This window comes from Manis javanica, chromosome 1, assembly GCF_040802235.1.
Source record: "Manis javanica isolate MJ-LG chromosome 1, MJ_LKY, whole genome shotgun sequence".
In the NCBI taxonomy this organism is placed as follows: domain Eukaryota; kingdom Metazoa; phylum Chordata; class Mammalia; order Pholidota; family Manidae; genus Manis; species Manis javanica.
The window spans coordinates 24,590,396-24,612,198 of record NC_133156.1 but is presented as its reverse complement, the minus strand read 5'-3'; the positions used below and the strand labels follow the sequence as shown (position 1 = coordinate 24,612,198).

The window sequence follows — 21,803 nt, the reverse complement described above, 5'->3', positions numbered from 1 at the left end:
CAGACTTCATCACTTAGCTCTTGTATATTTGCATCTCAGTCAGCATGTTTATTATTTTTATTTTGAATTCTTTTTCAGGAAGACTGGTTAGGTCTGTCTCCTTCTCTGATGTTGTCTCTGTTATCTTGGTCTGCCTGTAATTTTGCCTTTTCATGGTGATAGAGACAGTTTGCAGAGCTAGCACAAGTGACGGCTGGAAGAACTTTCCTTCTTGTTGGTTATTGGCCTTCCTCTCCTGGGATAACAGCGACCTCTAGTGGCTTGTGCTGAGCAGCTGCACACAGAAAGGGCTTCTGATTCCTGCCTGGCTGCTATGGAATTTATCTCTGCTGTTGCTGTGGGCATGGCCTGCCTTGGGCTGCTGCTCCGATATGGTGGAGCCACGTTCGATGGGGATGGGCTGGGAGGCTATTTACCTCCATGAGGGGCCTCTGTGCTCCCTACTTCACAGGGGGTTAGAGTGTCCATAGTTCCCCAGATTCCCTGCTTCTGTACTAAGTGTCCCTGGACGCTTCCATCCTGCAGTGGGGTCACTGTCCCTTCAAGACTTCCAAACTCGCATTTCTTTGTCCTGGGTGCATCGTCTGGAGGGACCCGCTCACAGGTCTTACTGTCCTGTTTCCCTAGTTTTCAGCACCTCACGCATGCACTGTATCTGCGCTCTGGTGTGGATGGCTAGGGCTGGATATTTAGCAGTCCTGTGCTCCCTCTCCCTCCCTACTCTGACTCCTCTCCACCTGCCTGGAGCTGGGGTGTGGGGTACTCATGTCCTGCCAGGCTGGGGCTTCTATCTTACCCCCTTCATGAGGCACTGGGTTCTTGCTGGTGTGGATGTGGTCTGGCTGTTGTCCTGTGTCTTCAGGTCTCTCTTTTAGGAAGAGTTTTCTATGTTGTATTTTCAAAAATATATGTTGTTTTGGGAGGAGATTTCCTCTGCTCTACTCATGCCGCCATCTTGTCATCCAGTCCTCAAATATTCTTTAAAAAGTATATATTCTCATATATTTCATCAAGGTAATATTTTGATTAAATTAAACATTTCTATAGAAATATATTCTATTCTTAATAATCTATTCACAAAAGCATAATTTAAATAAAATGAATTTTATCCAATAATTGTTATTTAAAATAGAATACTGGTTATAAATTATTTTTTCCAGATTGAAAATATGTCATGGGTCCCACCCACAGTGAAAGCTACACAGGAAAATTCTTTAAATATAATGGACATAATTGTTTTGTTTTTGCCCCTCCTTTTCTAAGTCTAAATTTCTTAAATGTCTAATTTTAAATTAATGAGTGTTAAATAGTAAAGTCTTTAAAATTAAAATTCACATCCTAGTTAGCTACATAACATTTTACGTAATAAACCATGTTTGTATTGTGTGAAACAATTTCTTTGCTTTTAATGTTTTCCATGACAACTGCCTTTAACAAGATCCCCAGATACTACCTAAACATAACCAGCTTTAGTAAAAACACTGAACCTCAGTTTCTGGAAATTTCCTAGTGCAAACAATATCAAAACAGTTTTTCTTTCCATGCTAGCTTTTCTCTTCTGTTTATGACTGATAGCTAGTTTATATAATTTTTAATACAGCTAACAACTGTTGAAATATAGCCAATTATTCCACATCATAATTTCAAAGTCAAGCAATATCATTATGACTATTATGCAGGTTAATAACATCCATATAGAGATATATAGTCTTATTTACAGTTTTAATCCTAACTGTAATATATTCATATAAAAGCTACATTCACATATAGTGTGAACTATCTTACAGCTTTGTTTTAGTTTGCAACAATTTAATGGAAAACGATATTTATTCATTTTGGCCAAGCCAAACATAACAGCTTTGATGCTTTTGAGTCTTACCTCTATAAGATGAACAATCACGGCTTTTATTTTCACTCAGGATTTGGCATAAATGCAAAGTAGAATAAACCAGAAATAATCTTTATTAATGTCAATACTACCACAGATGTCTTTAAAGAGAAAGTCATATCAACTAAAAATATCTGGAAATGTATAAGTTAAATCCATAATAAAACAAATCTAAAAACCCTAACTGGTCAGAACTGAAGGACACTAGTGAATCAATTGATTATTTTGAGAACTGGTAAATGAAAACCAAGTACTTTGCCTTACATATATGAACCAACAGTTGATAAGAAATGTCTCTGTATTGAAGTATTTCAGTTAATAAAAGAATGCTAGAACTAGAACATCATCATTTTAAATCCCTAAAAATTAAAGAATCTACATAGACATCTAGTAATGGCTGTTCACATCGTAAGAGACAGTCTGACATTAGTGCCTCCTGATCCTAATGAAAGAACACACACACAACCTTTTTTTAAAAAAGGCATGAACTTAAATTCAGAATATGGGAAACTCTATGGGACAATAACCCAATCTCTTCAACAAATACATTGCAAGGAAAAATAGAAGATAGTGGGGAATCTTTAGGGTAAAAAAGGCTTAAGGGATGTATCAATCACAATGTGTGGATCCTTACTTGGATCCTGTTTCAAGCACGTATTTTAAAAATTTACATTCATGAGTCAATTAGAATATTTTATAAATTCTTTATCTTTAATAGACAGATGCTGAAATACTTACAGATGAAATATTTACCTCAGTAGAATGGGAAAATGGGTGGTGGGGTTACAGATGAAACAACCAGTTGATAACTATTAAAGCTGGTTGATGATTTCATGGGGGATATACCATCCTACTTGCTCATATGTTTAGAAATTTTTTTCAATAATAAAGTTTAAAAACAAAAACTGAAAATCTGAAAAAAATGCTTGTATTTTTTTTAATACTTCCTCATTATAGTAAATAAAGTAAAGAAAGATATACAGGATACAGTGAAGAGGTATACTTAAATGGAATTCTAGAAAGAAGAGAGAAAACAGGGCAAAAGCAATATTTGATGAAATTAAAAGCCAATAATTAGAATGCAGTTTTCCAGAACTGAAGTGAAATCCACATCTGGACATGTCATTGTAAAACTTGTCTTATCTATGGTAAGAAAAAGACAAAATCATTTAAGCACCTAAGGAAAAAAAAAGACAATATTATCTATATGACTTCTCAACAAGAACACTGAATGCCAGAGATTATTAAAGATGCATTCAAGGTGCTAAAATGAATTATCTATCAACTTAAAATTCTGTACTCAAAAAAAAAAATTCTAAGGGAAGACAAAGTAAGGACTGAACTTCACACTAGAAGAAATGCTTAAGGAGATTCTTTAGACAGGATAAAAATGATCCCAGATAGAACCTTACAGTTGCAGCAAAAAATGATGAGGAAAAAACTGGCAAGTACATGGATAATTCTAAGTGAATATTAACTTCAATAATAATAATAGTGTTTTGTGGTATTTAAACATGTAGTATTAAGTAGAGAGAGATAATATATAAATGGAAAAATAATATTGAAATACATCAAGACTAATGCAGGTTTATCCCAAATATTTGTTCTAATTAATTCATCACATTAAAAAGAATTTTTAATATTGCATGATAGCTTCATAGATGCATAAAAACACTTGATAAAATTCAATATCCATTCACTATTCTTTTTAAGATACAGAAAAACTGTAGTTCAGTGTGCTTCACAAATGCCTGATCCCAGAGATAGTACCTGGAGTTCTGTGAGGTCAAAACTGTATCCATAATACCAAGACTTCATTTTCCTTTTTGCTGTATTTACACTAATTGTTCAAAAACAAAGGAAGGCAGGACACCAGGCACCTTAGAATGTATCAGGGCAGTAGCACCAAACTGTTTCATTGATTCTTTGTGATAAAGAAATCAGAGAATAAATCCAGTCTCAGGTATGATGCAAACTGTTTCATTTTATTTTTCATGACCATTCACAAACAAAAGCCAACTTCACTTAAGAATGTCCTTGATGGAAGTGACATCAGCAAGATGGCAGAACAGGAAGCCCCAGGTCTTCCTTCCTCCCTCAGAAACACCTGTTCAACAATACCCATACCAATTCCCTTTATGAGAACTCAGAAATCAGTTAAGAGGCTTCTGCACCCCAGGTGCTACTAAACCAGCTGCATCAAAGGTAGTAGGAAAATTCATGACACCCTTTCACCATAGTTCCTCCTCCCAGCACAGCACCACGCAACTGGAAGAAAGGTGGCCTCTGAAATTCTCCTGGGGAGGAAAAGAAGACTGTACATTACATCTAACATTCTAACTTGGCAGGGAGGGAAGGGGATTGCAGGGCCTGCCCAAGGGACTAGCTTCCTTCTCCACTTCTCAGAGCACAGACATGAACTGGCACACCCTAGGTGCCTGGGGCCTACTGAGAACTGAGAAAGGAGCTGGGTGGTTAACTACAGATCCAGAGAACCCACGGGACAACAAACAGACCAATACACCTCAGCAACTTCTCCCTCATGGGAGAAAGGGAAGACTGGTGGCTGTGTCCAACATTTCAGTTTTCTGTGGGACTGCCTGTGGGGCTGGTTTCTTATCTAACCTGACTTAGGGCGCTAACAGTACCTGGCATACTCTAGCTATCTGGGGGCCATCTAGGAACAAAAAAGAGCTGGGTAGTGTGCTACTTCACAGGACCCATGGTACAGAAGATGCAAGAGAGTAGAAGCCTCTAGGGCAGGAAGAAAAAACTGGAAAATCCCTCTGATTTGGAATCTACATATACAGGTACAGAGAAGACAGACCCAGAGAAAAGGTTGGGGAAGCCCCCACAATCTACAGGAAGGCTGACTAGTAAAGGGCTTTCTCTGTACTCACCAGTACGTAAGGACTGGAAGAGAGGAGTGTTTTTTCAAATGCAATGATACCAACAAAAAATTACAAGAACATAATAGAAACAGGGGAAACAGTCCAATAAAAGGAACAAAATAAGTCTGAAGAAACTGACTCTAAAGATAGGGTGAAGGGTCCCCACCAGTAAGATGGCGAACTTCCGGCTTCTTTTCGGGGTCCTCGGTTCCCGCCGGTGCCACCTGAAGCCCAATCACCTCTCGCCCCCCTCCCAATCCCAGCACCTAGCCAACAGCCACCAGCCCCGTAGAAGTAACACCGCAATCACCCTATGCCCCATCCTATATAACCCAGCACCTTTCCCTAATAAAGCGGAACTCTCCGGTGAATTGCTGTTGTGTGTCGCTCCTTTCCTTTCATTGGTGCCGAAACCCGGGAGACGGGACACCCCAACTGGGCCCCGTCTTCCCCCAACACCAGCAGCAGCTTGCCCTCGTCCTCTTTTTCCAGCACTGGCTCATCACACTCACCACTCCTCTCTGGCCTTTAGGTAAGTCCCCCCACCCCCGGGGTGGGCCACTCTTCCCTGAGCTATCGCAGTGCCATTGACCGTGATCGTCCCGCAAGGCCCTGACGCTCGGGGACGAGGAGGGAACGCTCCCCACCTCAAGCCTTCACGGCTGCGGCGGACCCTCAGGCCCCTCCCCCGACAGCCATAAATCCCCGCCTCAGGCCTTCACGGCTGCAGCGGACCCTCAGGCCCCTCCTCCAAAAGCCATAAACCCCCACCTCAGGCCTTCACAGCTGCAGCAGACTCTCAGCCCCCTCCCCCTCCAACAGCCATAAATGAGGTGACTCCTTTGCGGATGAGAACGCTCCCTTTCCCGCCCCTCCTCCTTCTGTTCCATCCGCCGAAACCTGTTCGGTCTGCCGAAAACGCCTAGTGCTAGGTACCTCATGACTCCGGCACTCTGCCTTCTTAGGGAAGTCTGGGTGACGACCCACACTTCCCAAGAAATTCCGACTCGTATATGAGTTTCCGCAGACCACCAAGGATCATCGGGGATGCCCTTTGTCTCCTTGTGGTCTGCCTCCAGTCCGAGGATCCCCGTTCGTCTTCCCCTGTTTGTCTCCCTCTCTGTCCTTTAGCCATTTTGTCTCCTTGTGGTCTGCCTCCAGTCCAAGGATCTCCGTTTGTCTTCCCCTGTTTGTCTCCTTCTCTGTCCTTTAGCCATGGGAGCCTCCTCATCCCTCCCTGAAAGTTCACCTCTTGAATGCCTGCTTAAGCATCTAGCTACCCTCTCCCTGAAGCCTGATATAAAACCAAAACTTCTCCATAAATATTGCTCCCAAGATTGGCCGACATACCCCCTAGACAATAACAACCAATGGCCCGCAGGGGGAACTCTTGATCCTAACATCACTCGCAATCTCTTTAACTACTGCCAGCGCCTGAAAAAATGGAAGGAGATTCCCTATATCGAAGCTTTTCGCCTCCTAGCTCAAAATCCCAGCCTCTGCACCACCTGCTCCCCGCCCCAAGTTCTCCTAGCCTGCAAGCCGTCTCCCTCCCCTCCACACACTCCCAGTCCCTCTTCAATTACCTTTGACCCGGCCGACGAGCCTCCGCCATACAGACTTCCCCCTTCAGCCCCTCCCCCTCCTACAACCCCTCCACCCTCCGCCACCGCTGCCGCCTCTTTCCCCATGGCAGAAGCCTCCCGTCCTCTCCCTTCCCCTTCTTCTCCTACAACAGCCCCTCCCCCTTCCTCTACCGCTGCCACCGCTGCCGCTTTCCCGCGGCAGAAGCTTCCCATCCTGTCCCTTCCCCTTCTTCTCCTACAACAGCCCCTCCCCCTTCCTCTATCGCCGCCGCAGCCTCTACCCCTGCAGAAGCCTCCCATCCTCTCCCTTCCCCCTCCTCCACCATCTCCTCCTACACCTCACCACCTCCTTCTCCGTCCCCCTCACCTTCCCCCCTCCTGCAAATCGAGTCTGAGCCTTTCAGCCCCCCTCTAACTAAGTTCCAAGAGCCTCGTCCATCTTTGCCCCCTCAGATTCGGTCCCAAGAGCCTCCCAAAATTATCGCGGCTTTGCCCCCATTACCTGTTTCCCCTGCACAGACTGAGCCAGAACCCTTCAGTCCCCCTCAGACTCGGTCCCGAGGGCCTCCCAAAATTATCGCCCCGCTCCGGGAAGTAGCAGGATCCGAAGGCATCTTGCGCGTTCACGTACCTTTCTCCTTAGGAGATTTAGCCCAACTAGAGAAACGCCTAGGTTCCTTTTCCACTGATCCCACGACCTACATCAGGGAGTTTCAATGGACCCTCCAGTCTTACAGCCTCACGCATCATGACATTTTCATGCTCCTGGCCAATACTCTCCTCCCTGAGGAGCGTAGACGAGCTTGGGACTTCGCCCAAATGCATGCTACCGAAACCCACAGGACTGACCCCACCTGTCCCCCTGGTCCCACTGCTGTCCCCGAACAAGACCCACACTGGGATTATAACACCGCTGTGGGTCTCCACTCTCGAGATATTTTTGCCTCCTGCTTAATAGCAGGTCTAAAAAAGGCAGCTCGTAAAGTAGTCAATTTTCAAAAGCTCCAAGACATAATTCAAAAGAGAGATGAAACCCCCTCCGAGTTCTTAGATAGACTCACTCAAGCCCTATTACAGTATACCAGCCTGGACCCAGAAACACCTGAAGGAAGACAGGTCCTTATGACATACTTCCTAGCTCAAAGCTACCCCGACATTAAAGCTAAACTCAAAAAGTTAGAACAGGGGCCCGCTACCCCACAGACTGAGATCCTAACAGTGGCCTTTAAAGTCTTCCATAACCGGGAGGAGGAGAAAGAACGCTGTAAACAAAAAGCTGATCAGGCCAATTTCCAGATGTTGGCCCAGCTGATAAAACCACAACCTGGGCGCCCCTCTACAGACAAGCCCCCCCCCAGGAGCTTGTTTCAAGTGCGGAAAAGAGGGACATTGGTCAAGGGCTTGCCCCTCCCCCAGATCTCCTACCACCCCATGCCCCAGATACCACAAAAAGGGCCACTGGGGGTCTCATTGCCCAACCACCCGAAGGGGAGGCTGGACGAACAACCCCCATCCTAAGCCCACCCTAGTGGGGCTGGCAGAAGAAGATTGACGGGGCCCGGGGGCTTCTCGCCCGACCATTTCCATCACCAAACAGGAGTCCAGGGTTACTTTAACAGTAGACGGTCGCCCCATCTCCTTCCTCCTAGATACAGGAGCCACCTTCTCAGTCTTGTGAGAATACCGGGGCCCTACCACACCAGCCATTACTCCTATAGTCAGGGTAGGAGGTAAACAGATTTTCCCATAAAACATCCCCCCCCCTTTTATGCACAATCCTAGACAGTCCCATACCTTTCTCCCACTCCTTCCTAGTTATGTCCCAGTGTCCCATCCCTTTACTAGGACGGGACATCCTTTCCCTCCTCCACGTTTCCATAACTATATCCACTCCCACAGCCCCCAGTACTCCCTTTCTGATGGCCCTCATAGCCGACAACCCCCCTCTACCCAATGAAAGCTCCAGTTCTGCCCTTATACACCCTGTAAATCCCAAAGTTTGGGACATTACAAGCCCCTCCATGGCCCTATGTCCCCCTGCCTCTATCAAATTACGTGACCCCTCTCAGTATATCTGTCAGGCCCAATACCCCCTAACCACTTCAGCCCTCATAGGCCTCCAACCCATCATTCAAGATCTCTTAAACAAAAACTACCTCAGACCCACTCACTCCCCATTTAATACCCCATATTAGCTGTGAAAAAAAACAACGGATCTTTCCGCCTTGTCCAAGACCTTCGCCTCATCAACATAGCCGTTGTCCCTATCCATCCCTTAGTTCCAAATCCATACACCCTTTTATCGCAGATCCCTGCTTCTGCATCCCACTTCTCAGTCCTAGATCTCAAGGACGCATTTTTTTCTATTCCTCTAGACCCCTCCTCCCAAGATTTTTTTTGCCTTCACCTGGACGGACCCATACACCAGACATTCTGTACAGCTTACTTGGACAGTTTTACCACAAGGCTTCCGAGATAGTCCCCATATTTTTGGACAAGTCCTAGCTCAAGACCTCAAACAGTTTCACCATGATCACCCCGAGTCCACTTTATTACAATATGTAGATGATCTTCTGCTCTGCAGTCCCTCGTGGGAACAGTCTCAACTTGACACTGCGTCTCTACTTAACCTTCTAGCTTCCAGAGGTTACCGAGTATCCCCTGTCAAAGCTCAAATCTCTTCCCCTTCTGTCACTTACCTTGGATTCCTTCTGTCTCAGCAAAGAAAGTCCATTACCTTAGACAGAAAACGACTCCTCTCTGACCTGCCCGTTCCCAAAACCAAGACAGAAATCCTTTCCTTTCTAGGCTTGGCTGGGTATTTTAGAGCGTGGATCCCTAACTTCTCCCTGTTGGCAAGACCCCTATACGACCTCAGCAAGGGCCCCCCTGAAGAACCATTATCATCCTCACCCCGACACTCCTTCATTAAGCTCCGTCAAGCCCTTGTAAAAGCTCCAGCTCTCCATCTCCCTGATTTGTCAAAACCCTTCTCATTATACATTCATGAGAGGTCCAGTCAAGCTCTAGGAGTCCTAGGCCAATATTATGGCCCATCCTTTGCCCCAGTAGCTTATCTCTCCAAGCAATTAGACCCCACAGTTCGGGGATGGGCCCCCTGCCTACGGGCATTAGCCACTGGACAGCTCTTGCAGAAAGAAGCTCACAAACTAACATTCGGAGCGCCCCTTACTATTCTGTCCCCACATCACCTAAAAGATCTCTTAACCTACAAAATTTTACAGACTCTCCCCCCCTCCAGACTCCTGACCTTACTGTCCTCTTTCCTCCAAAATCCAAACATTTCTTTCCTCCCCTGCCCGCCCCTAAATCCGGCCACTCTTCTTCCTCTGCCCTACTCTCCTCATACTCCCTCGCATGATTGCCTGGAAGCCCTTCACAACTTCCTTCCGTGCCACTCCACGATCTCCGAAGGAGCCCTCTCACACTCCGACCTCATCTGGTTTACTGATGGATCCTCCTTTAAACATGAGGGCATCCACTACTCAGGATATGCAGTAGTCTCCCTCGAAGATGTCATTGAAGCACGAGCCCTACCCCCTGGTACAACCAATCAGCAGGGTGAACTCATTGCAGCCACCAGAGCTTGCACTCTGGCCCGGGACACGTCTCTCACATTGTACACTGACTCCAAGTACGTATTCCACATTCTCTTGTCCCACGCAGCAGTATGGAAAGAACGAGGCCTCCTCACCACAAAAGGGAATTCCATAACTAATTCAGCCTTAATTACTAAACTTTTAGAGGCTTCACAACTCCCACACCGACTAGGCATAGTCCACTGCAAATCACATCAAAAAGACGACTCCCCCATTGCAAGAGGTAACAACAAGGCCGACAGAGTAGCCCGGTCAGTTGCCCTATCAGAAAACGCACCAGACAACAATCCGTCTGCCCTTGCAGTTTTAGCCTTATCACAAGACGCCCTCTGCTCTCAGGACAAAGAGTCTCTCTTCCACCTCTTACATGACCTGTTCCATCCCAGCCCCCAATCCTTAATCCATTTTTTACAATCTTTTTTTCCTCTTTCTCCTGAAGACAAAACCCTACTTAACCAAATCACCTGCAAGTGCACCATCTGCCAACGCACTAACCCTAATACCCCCCTCAAAGCCCGACCCTTCCCAGCTCATCAAGCAAGGGGTAATGTCCCCGCTACAGATTGGCAAATAGACTTCACTAACATGCCCCCTGTACGAGGTACCAGATACCTACTCGTGCTAGTAGATACATTTTCAGGATGGGTCGAAGCTTTCCCCACCACTAACAAACAAGCATCCGTAGTTGCCTCTATCCTCCTCGCCCAGATCTTTCCTAGGTTCGGGATGCCCACTTCCCTCCAATCAGATAACGGCCCTGAGTTCACTGCCCAAATTATCCAAAACCTCTCCAAGTCACTCTCGCTCCCCTGGCATTTACATTGTCCTTATCGACCACAAGCTTCAGGAAAAGTAGAAAGAGCCAATAGGACTCTAAAAGACATCCTGACCAAACTATCTCTAGAACTACACCTTGACTGGGTTCGCTTACTTCCCTTAGCTCTACTCCGCATTCGAGCCCTCCCAAAGAAACCTTCCTTCTTGTCACCCTTTGAAATCATGTACGGCCACCCGATTCTACCCCCGGGGCTCCCTTCCCACAAAGGACCAATTCCTCCCAATATAGCCCTTCCACTACTCTCTCTCCTCTGCACTGAATTGTGGAAATATCAAGATTGGCTCCTTCCTGATCCATCCACCTCCCAAAATCCTCCTGTCTTACAGCCCGGCCAACTAGTGTTTTATAAGCCACCAGAAGATCAGCCCTCTCTCACCCCGAAATGGGAAGGTCCACACCCAGTTATTCTCTGCACCCCCTCGGCCACCAAGCTCTCACTGCCTGATAACTCTGTCACCCCTTGGATTCATATCTCCAGGTTGAAACCAAATACCCAAGACTCACCTTCTCTGGACACCCAAGACCCATCAGTCACAATCCAGAGTCCTTCGGATACAGCCCAAGACGCTGTCTACTCTACCATGCCTCATCCCTCTGATCTCTTGAAGCTCTGCATCTCCCATGCACCCTCTTTGCCATCCATACCTGAATCATGACTTTTTCCTCCTTTACTGCTCTCTCGCTTTTTTCCCTCATTCCTATTGTCTTCCTGCCGCCCCACCCTCCTTTGCATGGCGATTCAAAGTCAAGCAGACTTACACACAGCATCAAACAAAAGTTACTGCCCTCATTGCCACATCAGACTGCCCTCTGAAAGGCTGCTCTGAGCCTTTGTACCTCCACTTTCCTCCCTCCACTGAAGTATTCATTTACAGCTACCTTTATTCTCCCTACCTCTGCTTCCTCTATGACCAAAGACAAGCCTATTGCAGGCGATGGCAAGACACCTACGGGGGATGCCCCTACTGGTCTTGCACCATTCACTACATGGGTGACTTCCAGTACCCACAGTATTACTCCTCCAACCGTTTCATGAAATATCCCAACGGCTCATTCTCCTTATTAATCCCAGATCCCTGGGACTCTCGATGGGCTGCTGGAGTAACAGCCTCAGTTTACTACAAGGGGTCCTCGACCCCCCATGGTACCCTTCATATCTCTCGAGAGTATGTTCCCTCTCGCTCCCAGATCTCTCAAGTTGCATCAGATATCAGACATTCCGAAAAAGTCATTATCCAAACTCTTGACGGCTCCTCTTCATCTTCTTATTCCTCCTACTCTTGGTTACAGCTCATTCAAGACACCACCATCTTTCTCAACCACACCCTCAACACCGCCAATTGTTTCTTGTGCGCATCACTACAGCGCCCACTGCTGGCCGCCGTGCCCCTCAATATTTCCAACTACTCCTTCCATGCAGAAGGACAACCCCTCCGTCCCCTGGCAGACATACCCCTGTGGGAACCAGAATACCCAGATAATCTCACCATCCACCACTGTGTAGGCCCAACTCCACCCCCCTCCAGTGCACTTCACTGCCTCTCTATCTACACCCCTACCTCCGGCTCTAAGACTTTTACGCAACCAGGACACTTCTTTTGGTGTAATGGCAGCCTTTTCAACTCACTACCTCTCAACTCCGATACACCCTGCATTCTCGTCACCCTAATCCCACAGCTTACACTTTACAGCATGGCAGAATTCCTTGAGCTCCAACCTCCCTTGCACTCGCGCACAAAAAGGGCTGCTTTCCTTCCCATCATGGTCAGTATCTCTTTAATCACCTCAGCCATTGGGGTGGGGTTTTCGGGAGGAGCCTTGGGTCACTCTCTATGGGCAGTTAGAGATCTCGACGCCAAACTTGAGGGAGCCCTGACATCCACTGCCAATTCCCTAGCCTCTCTCCAAAGACAGGTCACTTCGCTAGCTAAAGTCACCCTTCAAAACCGGCGGGCCCTAGATCTGCTTACAGCCGAGAAGGGCGGCACCTGCGTCTTCCTCCAGGAAGAGTGCTGCTATTACATCAACGAATCCGGCATTGTAGAAACTGACATCACCAAACTCACTGACCTTGCCTCCAGCCTCCACTCTGCTTCCAATTCCAACCCATTCTCGTCAATACTAACAAACCCCCTCCTCACCTGGCTCTGGCCCATTGCAGGCCCCATAATAGTCATTCTTCTCGTCTGTCTCTTCTTACCCTGTATAATAAAGTTCATCAAATCCCAAGTCGGAAAAATCTCTAATCAAGCTTTCAACCAGCTTTTACTCAGGAACTACCAGCTTCTGGCCACGGAAGACCCCTCACCCTCACGTGACCTCCTCACCACATGCTGAGATGGACCCCTCTCTCTGCTGGAAACTGTTCCTGGAAACAATGGCCGCAGACGCCTGGCTCCTGACACCCATATCCTCTTGGCATCATTGGAATCAACAGGTCCTCAACCTATGGTTACAGGGAACCTTCATTGATTTCCAACCTGAAGAAGTCCACATCTACTCATCCTTACTGTGGGGAGTCCTATCAACCCTTTCCTCCCAATCCTCAAACCCTCACTCCCTTCTCCGCCCCTGTTCAGCAGGAAGCAGTCAGAGAGAAAGCAACGTCCACAAACCCATAGAGGAGAAAGGGGGGAATGAAGGGTCCCCACCAGTAAGATGGCGAACTTCTGGCTTCTTTTCGGGGTCCTCGGTTCCCGCCGGCACCACCTGAAGCCCAATCACCTCTCGCCCCCCTCCCAATCCCAGCACCTAGCCAACAGCCACCAGCCCCATAGAAGTAACACCACAATCACCCTATGCCCCATCCTATATAACCCAGCACCTTTCCCTAATAAAGCGGAACTCTCCGGTGAATTGCTGTTGTGTGTCGCTCCTTTCCTTTCATAGGGCTATATGAATTATCTGATAAAGAATTTTAATTATCATCATAAAGATTCTCAACAAGCTCAGAAAAATGATACATGAACAAAATGAGAATTTCAACAAAAGGACTGTCCAGACACACACACACACAGACACACATACACACATACAAGAATGAAACAAATTTTGGAGCTAAAGAATGTTATTAACAACTGAAAAATCACTAAAGAGGTTCAAGAGCATTATATATAGTCACATGCAAAAGAATGAAATTGGACACTTATGTCATACACAAGAAATAACTCAAAATGGATTAAATACATAGACATAAGACCTCAAACTGTATGCCTAGGAAAAAAACAAAAGGAGAAAGGTTCACGATGCTTGTCTTGTCAATGACTTCTTAGTTATGACACCAAAAGCAGATGCAACAAAAGCAAAAACAGACAAGTGGGACATCAAATGAAAAATTGTGTGCACAGCAAAGGGAACAATTAACATAATGAAAAGGCAACCTATGGAATGGAAGAAAATATTTGCAAACTATACATCTGATAATGTGTTGATATCCAAAATATATGAGGAACATCTACAACTCAATAGCAAGAAAGAAAGCATTAAAATTTGGAAAAGAGCTTGAATAAACATTTATCCAAAGACATACTAACGGCCAATAGGTATAAGAAAAGATGTTCATCACCACATCAAAGAAATGCAAATCAAAACCACAATAACTGATCACTTTACATTTCCAAGGAGGGCCATTATAAAATTAAAAAAAAAAAAACAGTAATGACACATAATAAAGGACTGTTCCTCAAAATATAAAAGGAACCCTTAAAACAACAATAAGACAGACCAATTTAAAAATGGACAAAGCCCTTGACACCTCATCAATGCACAAATGGCAAATAAGCTTATGGAAAGATGCTCCACATGTCATTAGGAAAATGTAAATTAAAACAACGAGACAAAACTATACACTTAGTAGAATGGCCAAAACTGGAACACTGTCAACACCAAATGCTGGTGAGGATGTGGTGCAGCAGGAACTCTCAATTATTGCTAGAGGGAATGAAAGTGGCATAGCTACATTGGAAAACATTTTGGCGGTTTCTTAAACTAAACATACTCTACTGTAGGATGTGGCAATCCCACTCCTTGGTATTTACCCAAAGGAGGTGAAAACTTCTGTCTACAGAAAAACCTGCACACCAATCTTTAAAGTGGCTTCACACATAACTTCCAAAATTTGGAAATAACCAACAAGTCCTTCAGTAGGTGATTAGATAAACAAACTGGTACATCCACACAATGCAATATTATTCAGCACCAAACAGACATGAGCTATCAAGTCATGAAAAGACACGAAGAAATCTCAAACGCATATTACTAAGTGAAAAAAGCCAACCTGTAAAGGCTACATATTTTATGTTTCCAACTACATGGCAATCTGGCTGAGAAAAAACTATGGAGACAGTAAAAAGATGAGTGGTTGCCAGGAGGTGCAGGTAGGAGAAGGGATGAATAGGTAGAACACAGAGGATTTTTAGGGCAGTGAAAATACTCCGATACTATAATGATGGATGCACATCATTAGACATTTGTCCAAACCCACAGAATGTACATCAACAGTGAAGTAAACGGTAAACTATGAACTTTGGGTGATTATAATGTGTCAATTTCGGTTCACAATTCTAATGTACTGAATGTTGATAATGGAGCAAGCTATACAGGTGGGGGTGGGCAAGGAGTAAATAAGAAATTTCTGTACCTTCCTCTCAATTTTTCTGTGAACCTAAAACTGCTGTAAAAATTTAATTCTTAAAAAAAAAGCATTGGGAAAGATGTGCAGACATTGGAATCCTTGTGCACTTTTGTTGGGAATGTGAAAAGGATGGTGCAGCCACTACAGAAAACAATATGGAAGCTCCTCAAAAAATTAAAAATAGAACTACCATACATACAATCCAGCAATCCCACTTCTGGGTATTCATTCATAACAGTTGAAATAAGTATCTCAAAGAGGCATTTCCACTCCCAAGTTCATTGCAGCATTATTCATAGTATCCAAGAGGTAAAAACCACCCAAATGTCCATTGACAGATGAATGTATAATGAAAATGTAGATTATACATATGATGGAATATTATTCAGTCATTAAGAAAGAAACCGAGTCATATACCAAAACATGGATGAGCCCTGAGAGACTGAGGGAAATCAGACACAGGACAATAAATACTGTATGATTCTACTTATATGAGGTATCTAATGTAGTCAAAATCATAGTAGCAAAAAGCAGATTTTCAGTTGCTGCTAGGCGGGTAAGGGGAAAGAGAAATGGAGTTTCTCAATGGGCATAAAACTGCATTCAGGCAAGATGAAAAAGGTCTATAGGTCTGTAATACAACACTACACTCACTAACAATACCACGTGGTTCACTTAAAAAATTGTTAAAAATTTATCTGTTACGGGTTTTTATCTATAATAAAGAAAATGTCTTTCAGTGTAGCACAGAGAGGACAAGTAGTGACTCTGGCATCTTACTACACTGATGGACAGTGACTTCAATGGGGTATGGGAGGACTTGATGGGTGACTGTAGTAACCACAATGTTTTTCATGTGAAACCTTCATAAGAGTGTATATCAATGATACCTTAAGAAAAAAGAAAAAAGAATATGTCTTTAATGCAGTAAAAATTATTAATTTTATGAAATTTTCATCCCTAAAAACATCTTTTTTAGTACATTTTTAATTTCTATGTAATGAAATGGAAAGTACATAAAGCATTTCTGCTGCACACCAAAACACTGTTATGTCACCAGGAAAATCATTTATGCAGTATTTGAATTGTGAGATGAACTAGCTGCTTTCACAGAATACCATTTTTACTAGAAGGAACTGACAAACTATGGTTTTTCAGACTTGGGTCTTTTGCAGACATTTTCTCAAAAACGAACTTCAAGGAAAACAAATGAGAGTATTTGTTGCCAATGATAAAAGGTAAGGTTTCAAACAAAAATTAGAATTTTGGAAAACTTGTATCTGCTGCCATGGATTTGTTCGCAGATGGTAACAACTTTCCTGATGAGTTCAATGCTTTTACTAAACAATGTGTTTTTTAATGTAATATAATGTATTGTGTCAGTATTTGAAAGAGCTGCATCTTTCAGTGAACCAATATTTTCCAAAGGACTGATAAATGATGTTGCAAAATAATGCATGGATAAGAGACACCAAGTAGAAGGGAGAAAAATGCATTTGAATTTAACAAAGCACACAAAGTTCACAGATGTGGTTTTGGATCTAGCATTACAACAAACTGTTAAGAACCTATCACAAGACAAATTTTAACATGATATCAAAGAAGGGTATCTACAATTATCTCAAAAGGGTATTAAAATTCCTTCTGCCAACAACTATCAGTGTGAGTCTGGAGTTTCTTCATATACATCAATGACAATATATTGCCGCTCCCACTTTCCAGCAGACGTGAAATCAATTCTAGTCAGGTAAAACCTAATAATGAAAAGCAAAATAATGTGTTTCCAGAAAATCATAAGAGGATTAAATTCACTAACGTTGGAATGGGGAAAGACTGCTAAACACAAAAGAGTACTTATCTTACTGCAAAAGACTGATAAACTGGGGCACATTAAAACGAGTTAACTTCTGTTCTTCAAACGCCACTATTATAAAAGCAGAAATGTCAGCCAAAGACTAACAAGATATTTGCCACACACAATGTAACCGACAAAGGGTATAAATACAGAGTACATAAAAACTACAAATCAATGTAAGAAATGCAAACAATCCAATAGAAAAGTGGGAAAAAGACATAAAGAGGCCTTTTACAAGAAATAAGAAATCTAAATGACCAATATAACAAGATGCCCATAAAAATATAAGCCCCAGTAAAATACCATTGCATACATATCATACTGACCAAAAATTTCAAGTCTGACAATATTAAATGTTAGCCAGGATGTGAAGCAAAGTGAACTGTCTGTCATACACTGATGATGGGAGTATATTTTGAAATAGTTTGACAGTATCCACCAGAGCTGAAGTTAATCACCATCTAGAACCCAGTAATTGTACACCTCAATATATACCCGACAAAACAAATGATGTGTACAACAAGATACTTGAATAAGAATGCTCCTATTAGTCATGTACATACAATGGGGAAATGACAGCCTCTTCAACAGCTGGTGCTGGCAAAACTGGACAGCTACATGTAGGAGAATGAAACTGGACCATTTGTCTAACCCCATACACAAAAGTAAATTTGAAATGGATCAAAGACCTGAATATAAGTCATGGAACCATAAAACTCTTAGAAAAAAACATAGGCAAAAATCTCTTGGACATAAACATGAGCGACTTCTTCACGAACATGTCTCCCCAGGCAAGGGAAACAAAAGCAAAAGTTAACAAGTGGGACTACATCAAACTGAAAAGCTTCTGTACAGCAAAGGACACCATCAATAGAACAAAAAGGCATCCTACAGTATGGGAGAATATATTCATAAATGACATATCTGATAAAGGGGTGACACCCAAATTATATAAAGAACCATGCACATGCACCTCAACAAACAAAAAACAAATGATCCAATTAAAAAATGGGCAGAGGAACTGAACAGACAGTTCTCCAAAAAAGAAATTCAGATGGCCAACAGACACATGAAAAGATGCTCCACATTGCTAATTATCAGAGAAATGCAAATTGAAACCACAATGAGATATCATCTCACACCAGTAAGGATGGCTACCATCCAGAAGACAAACAACAACAAATGTTGGCAAGGTTGTGGAGAAAGGCGAACCCTCCTTCACTGCTGGTGGGAATGTAGATTAGTTCAACCATTGTGGAAAGCAGTTTAGAAATTCCTCAATATGCTCAAAATAGACACCATTTGAACGAGGAATTCCACTCCTGGGAATTTACTCTAAGAATGCAGCACTCCAGTCTGAAAAAGACAAGTGCACCCCTATGTTTATCACAGCACTATTTACAATAGCCAAGAACTGGAAGCAACCTAAGTGTCCATCAGTAGATGAATGGATAAAGAAGATGTGGTACATATACACAATGGAATGTTATTCAGCCATAAGAAGGAAACAAATCCTACCATTTGCAACAACATGGATGGAACTAGAGGGTATTATGCTCAGTGAAATAAGCCTGGCAGAGAAAGACAAGTACCAAATGATTTCACTCATATGTGCTCCCCATGCCACCTCACTGAACTTCCCACTTACAGGGGACTTCAAACGCTAATCCCCTGCCGAATCCTAACCCTTCAACATCCCTCACTGAAGATCCCTCCCTTACCTTTGCAACCTGCCCCCCTCACAATCTAGCAAAACTTCTATCTACACAACACCCATCCCCTTACACTCCCCATTCTTGTACGCAACTCCTAAGCGAGTGAGCCCCTCACCCCGCACATCTGCAGGAGGGAGCCCTCCCTCAAGCCCATTACACCTGGTTCACAGACGGGAGCTCTTTTATCCATAACCATACCCGCATTGCAGGATATGCAATAGTATCTCTCACTGAAGTTACTGAGGCCCAACTCCTTCCTTCCAACATCACTAACCAACAAGCCACACTTATTGCTATAACTAGAGCCTTTACTCCTGCCAGGAATTCTTCTCTTACAATCTACACTGACTCTGAGTATGCCTTCCACATTCTTCTCTCCCATGCTGCCATCTGGAGAAGAGGGGCCTCCTTATCACAAAAGGGACCTCAATCGGGGGTGGAGCGAATATGGCAGCGTGAGTAGGACAGTGGGAATCCCCTCCCACAAACATATATATTTTTGAAAATACAACAAATACAACTAATCCTAAAAGAGAGACCAGAAGACACAGGACAACAGCCAGACTACATCCACATGTGCGAGAGCCCAGTGCCTGGTGAAGTGTAAGATACAAGCCCCTGCCCGGTGGGACCTGAGCACACCTCCCGCCAGCTCCCGGCAGGAGGAGAGAAGTCAGAGCGGAGAGGGAGAGGAAGCCCAGGAATGCTGAACACTCATCCCCAGCCATCCGCACCAGAACACAGACACAGTGCATGCGTGGGGTCCTAGATACTAGGGAAACAGGGCAGCAGGACCAGTGAGCGGGTCCCGAAGCTGATGCCCCTGTGACAAAGAAGAGCGAGTGCTTTTTGAAAGTCTTAAAGGTACAGGGACACAACAGCTGGACAGAAACACCACAGGTCAAACTCCAGTAGACTGAAATTACAAGGAAAACCAGGTGCACTAACCCCCTGTGCAACAGCTCCGAGACCCCCCACGGAGGTAAACAGCCAAACAGACCCCCGACCATTACCCCACCAGGGTGAGGTGAAAGCACAGAAGCAGCCTAAGGTTGGCCATGCCCTTAGATAGGGAGCTTCCTCCACACTGGCCGGCAAGACACAAAGACCCAGTCTACACACAATTACCCAACACAAGCCACTAGCGGTCGCAGTTGTCCCAGTAAAGAAAGGCCAGTAGCAAGTGGAAAGTTTGGCCCCCTCCGTCTGACAGTCAATAGCACCTATCAACATGAAAAGGCAAAAAAATATGACCCAGACAAGACTAACCCAGACAGCTTCGGCATCTACTACATCTTCCCCTGAGAAGGAACCTGGGGAGATAGATTTAACCAGTCTTCCTGAAAAAGAATTCAAAACAAAAGTCATAACCATCCTGATGGACTTGCAGAGAACTATGCAAGAACTAAGGAAGGAGAATACAGAAACAACAAGCTCAGGAAGGACTTCAAAACAGAATGGATGAGATGCAAGAGACCATTAATGGACTAGAAAACAGAGAACAGGAACGCAGAGAGGCTGATGCAGAGAGAGATAAAAGGATCTCCAGGAATGAAAGAATTCTAAGAGAGCTGAGTGACCAATTGAAACAGAACAATATCTGCATTACAGGGGTACCAGAAGAAGAAGAGAGAGAAAAAGGGAATAGAAACTGTCTTTGAAGAAATAATTGCTGAAAACTTCCCCAAACTAGGGGAGGAAATGACCTCTCAGACCACAGAGGTACACAGAACTCCCATGACAAGGGATCCAAGGAGGGCAACACATAATAATTAAAATGGCAAAGATCAAAGACAAGGACAAAGTATTAAAGGCAGCCAGAGAGAAAAACAAAGGTCACCTACAAAGGAAAACCCATCAGGCCATCATCAGACTTCTCAACAGAAACCCTACAGGCCAGAAGAGAATGGCATGATATACTTAATGCAATGAAACAGAAGGGCCTCGAACCAAGACTACTGTATCCAGCACGATTATCATTTAAATATTAAGGAGGGATTAAACAATTCCCAGACATGAAAAAGTTGAGGGAATTTGCCTCCCACAAACCACCTCTACAGGGCATCCTACAGGGACTGCTCTAGATGGGAGCACTCTTAAAAAGAGCACAGAACAAAACACCCAACATATGAAGAAGGGAGGAGGAGGAATAAGAAGAGAGAGAAATAAGAATCATCAGACCATGTTTATAATAGCTCAACAAGCGAGTTAAGCTAGACAGTAAGATAGTAAAGAAGCTAACCCTGAACATTTGGTAACCACAAACTTAAAGCCTGCAATGGCAATAAGAACATACCTTTCAATAATCACCCTAAATGTAAATGGATTGAATGCACCAATCAAAAGACACAGAGTAATAGAATGGATAAAAAAGCAAGACCCATCCATATGCTACTTGCAAGAGACACACCTCAAACCCAAAGATATGCACAGACTTAAAGTCAAGGGATGGAAAAAGATATTTCATGCAAACAACAGACAGAAAAAAGCAGGTGTTGCAATTCTAGTATCAGACAAAACAGACTTCAAAATAAAGAAAGTAACAAAAGATAAAGAAGGACATTACATAATGATAAAGGGCTCAGTCCAACAAGAGGATATAACCATAATAAATATATATGCACCCAATACAGGAGCACCAACATATCTGAATCAAATACTAACAGAACTAAAGGAGGAAACAGAATGCAATGCATTCATTCTGGGAGACTTCAACACAACACTTGCCCCAAGGGACACATCCACCAGACAGAAAATAAGTAAGGACATAGAGGCAC

The 21,803-nt window shown here is 43.9% G+C and overlaps 1 pseudogene; it reads right to left on the bottom strand.

Moving 5' to 3' along the window:
* LOC140843275 (tyrosine-protein kinase Fer-like) overlaps positions 1 to 19,222 on the bottom strand; it is a 74,237-nt pseudogene extending 55,015 nt beyond the window's left edge.
* Positions 19,223 to 21,803: the final 2,581 nt, after the last annotated feature.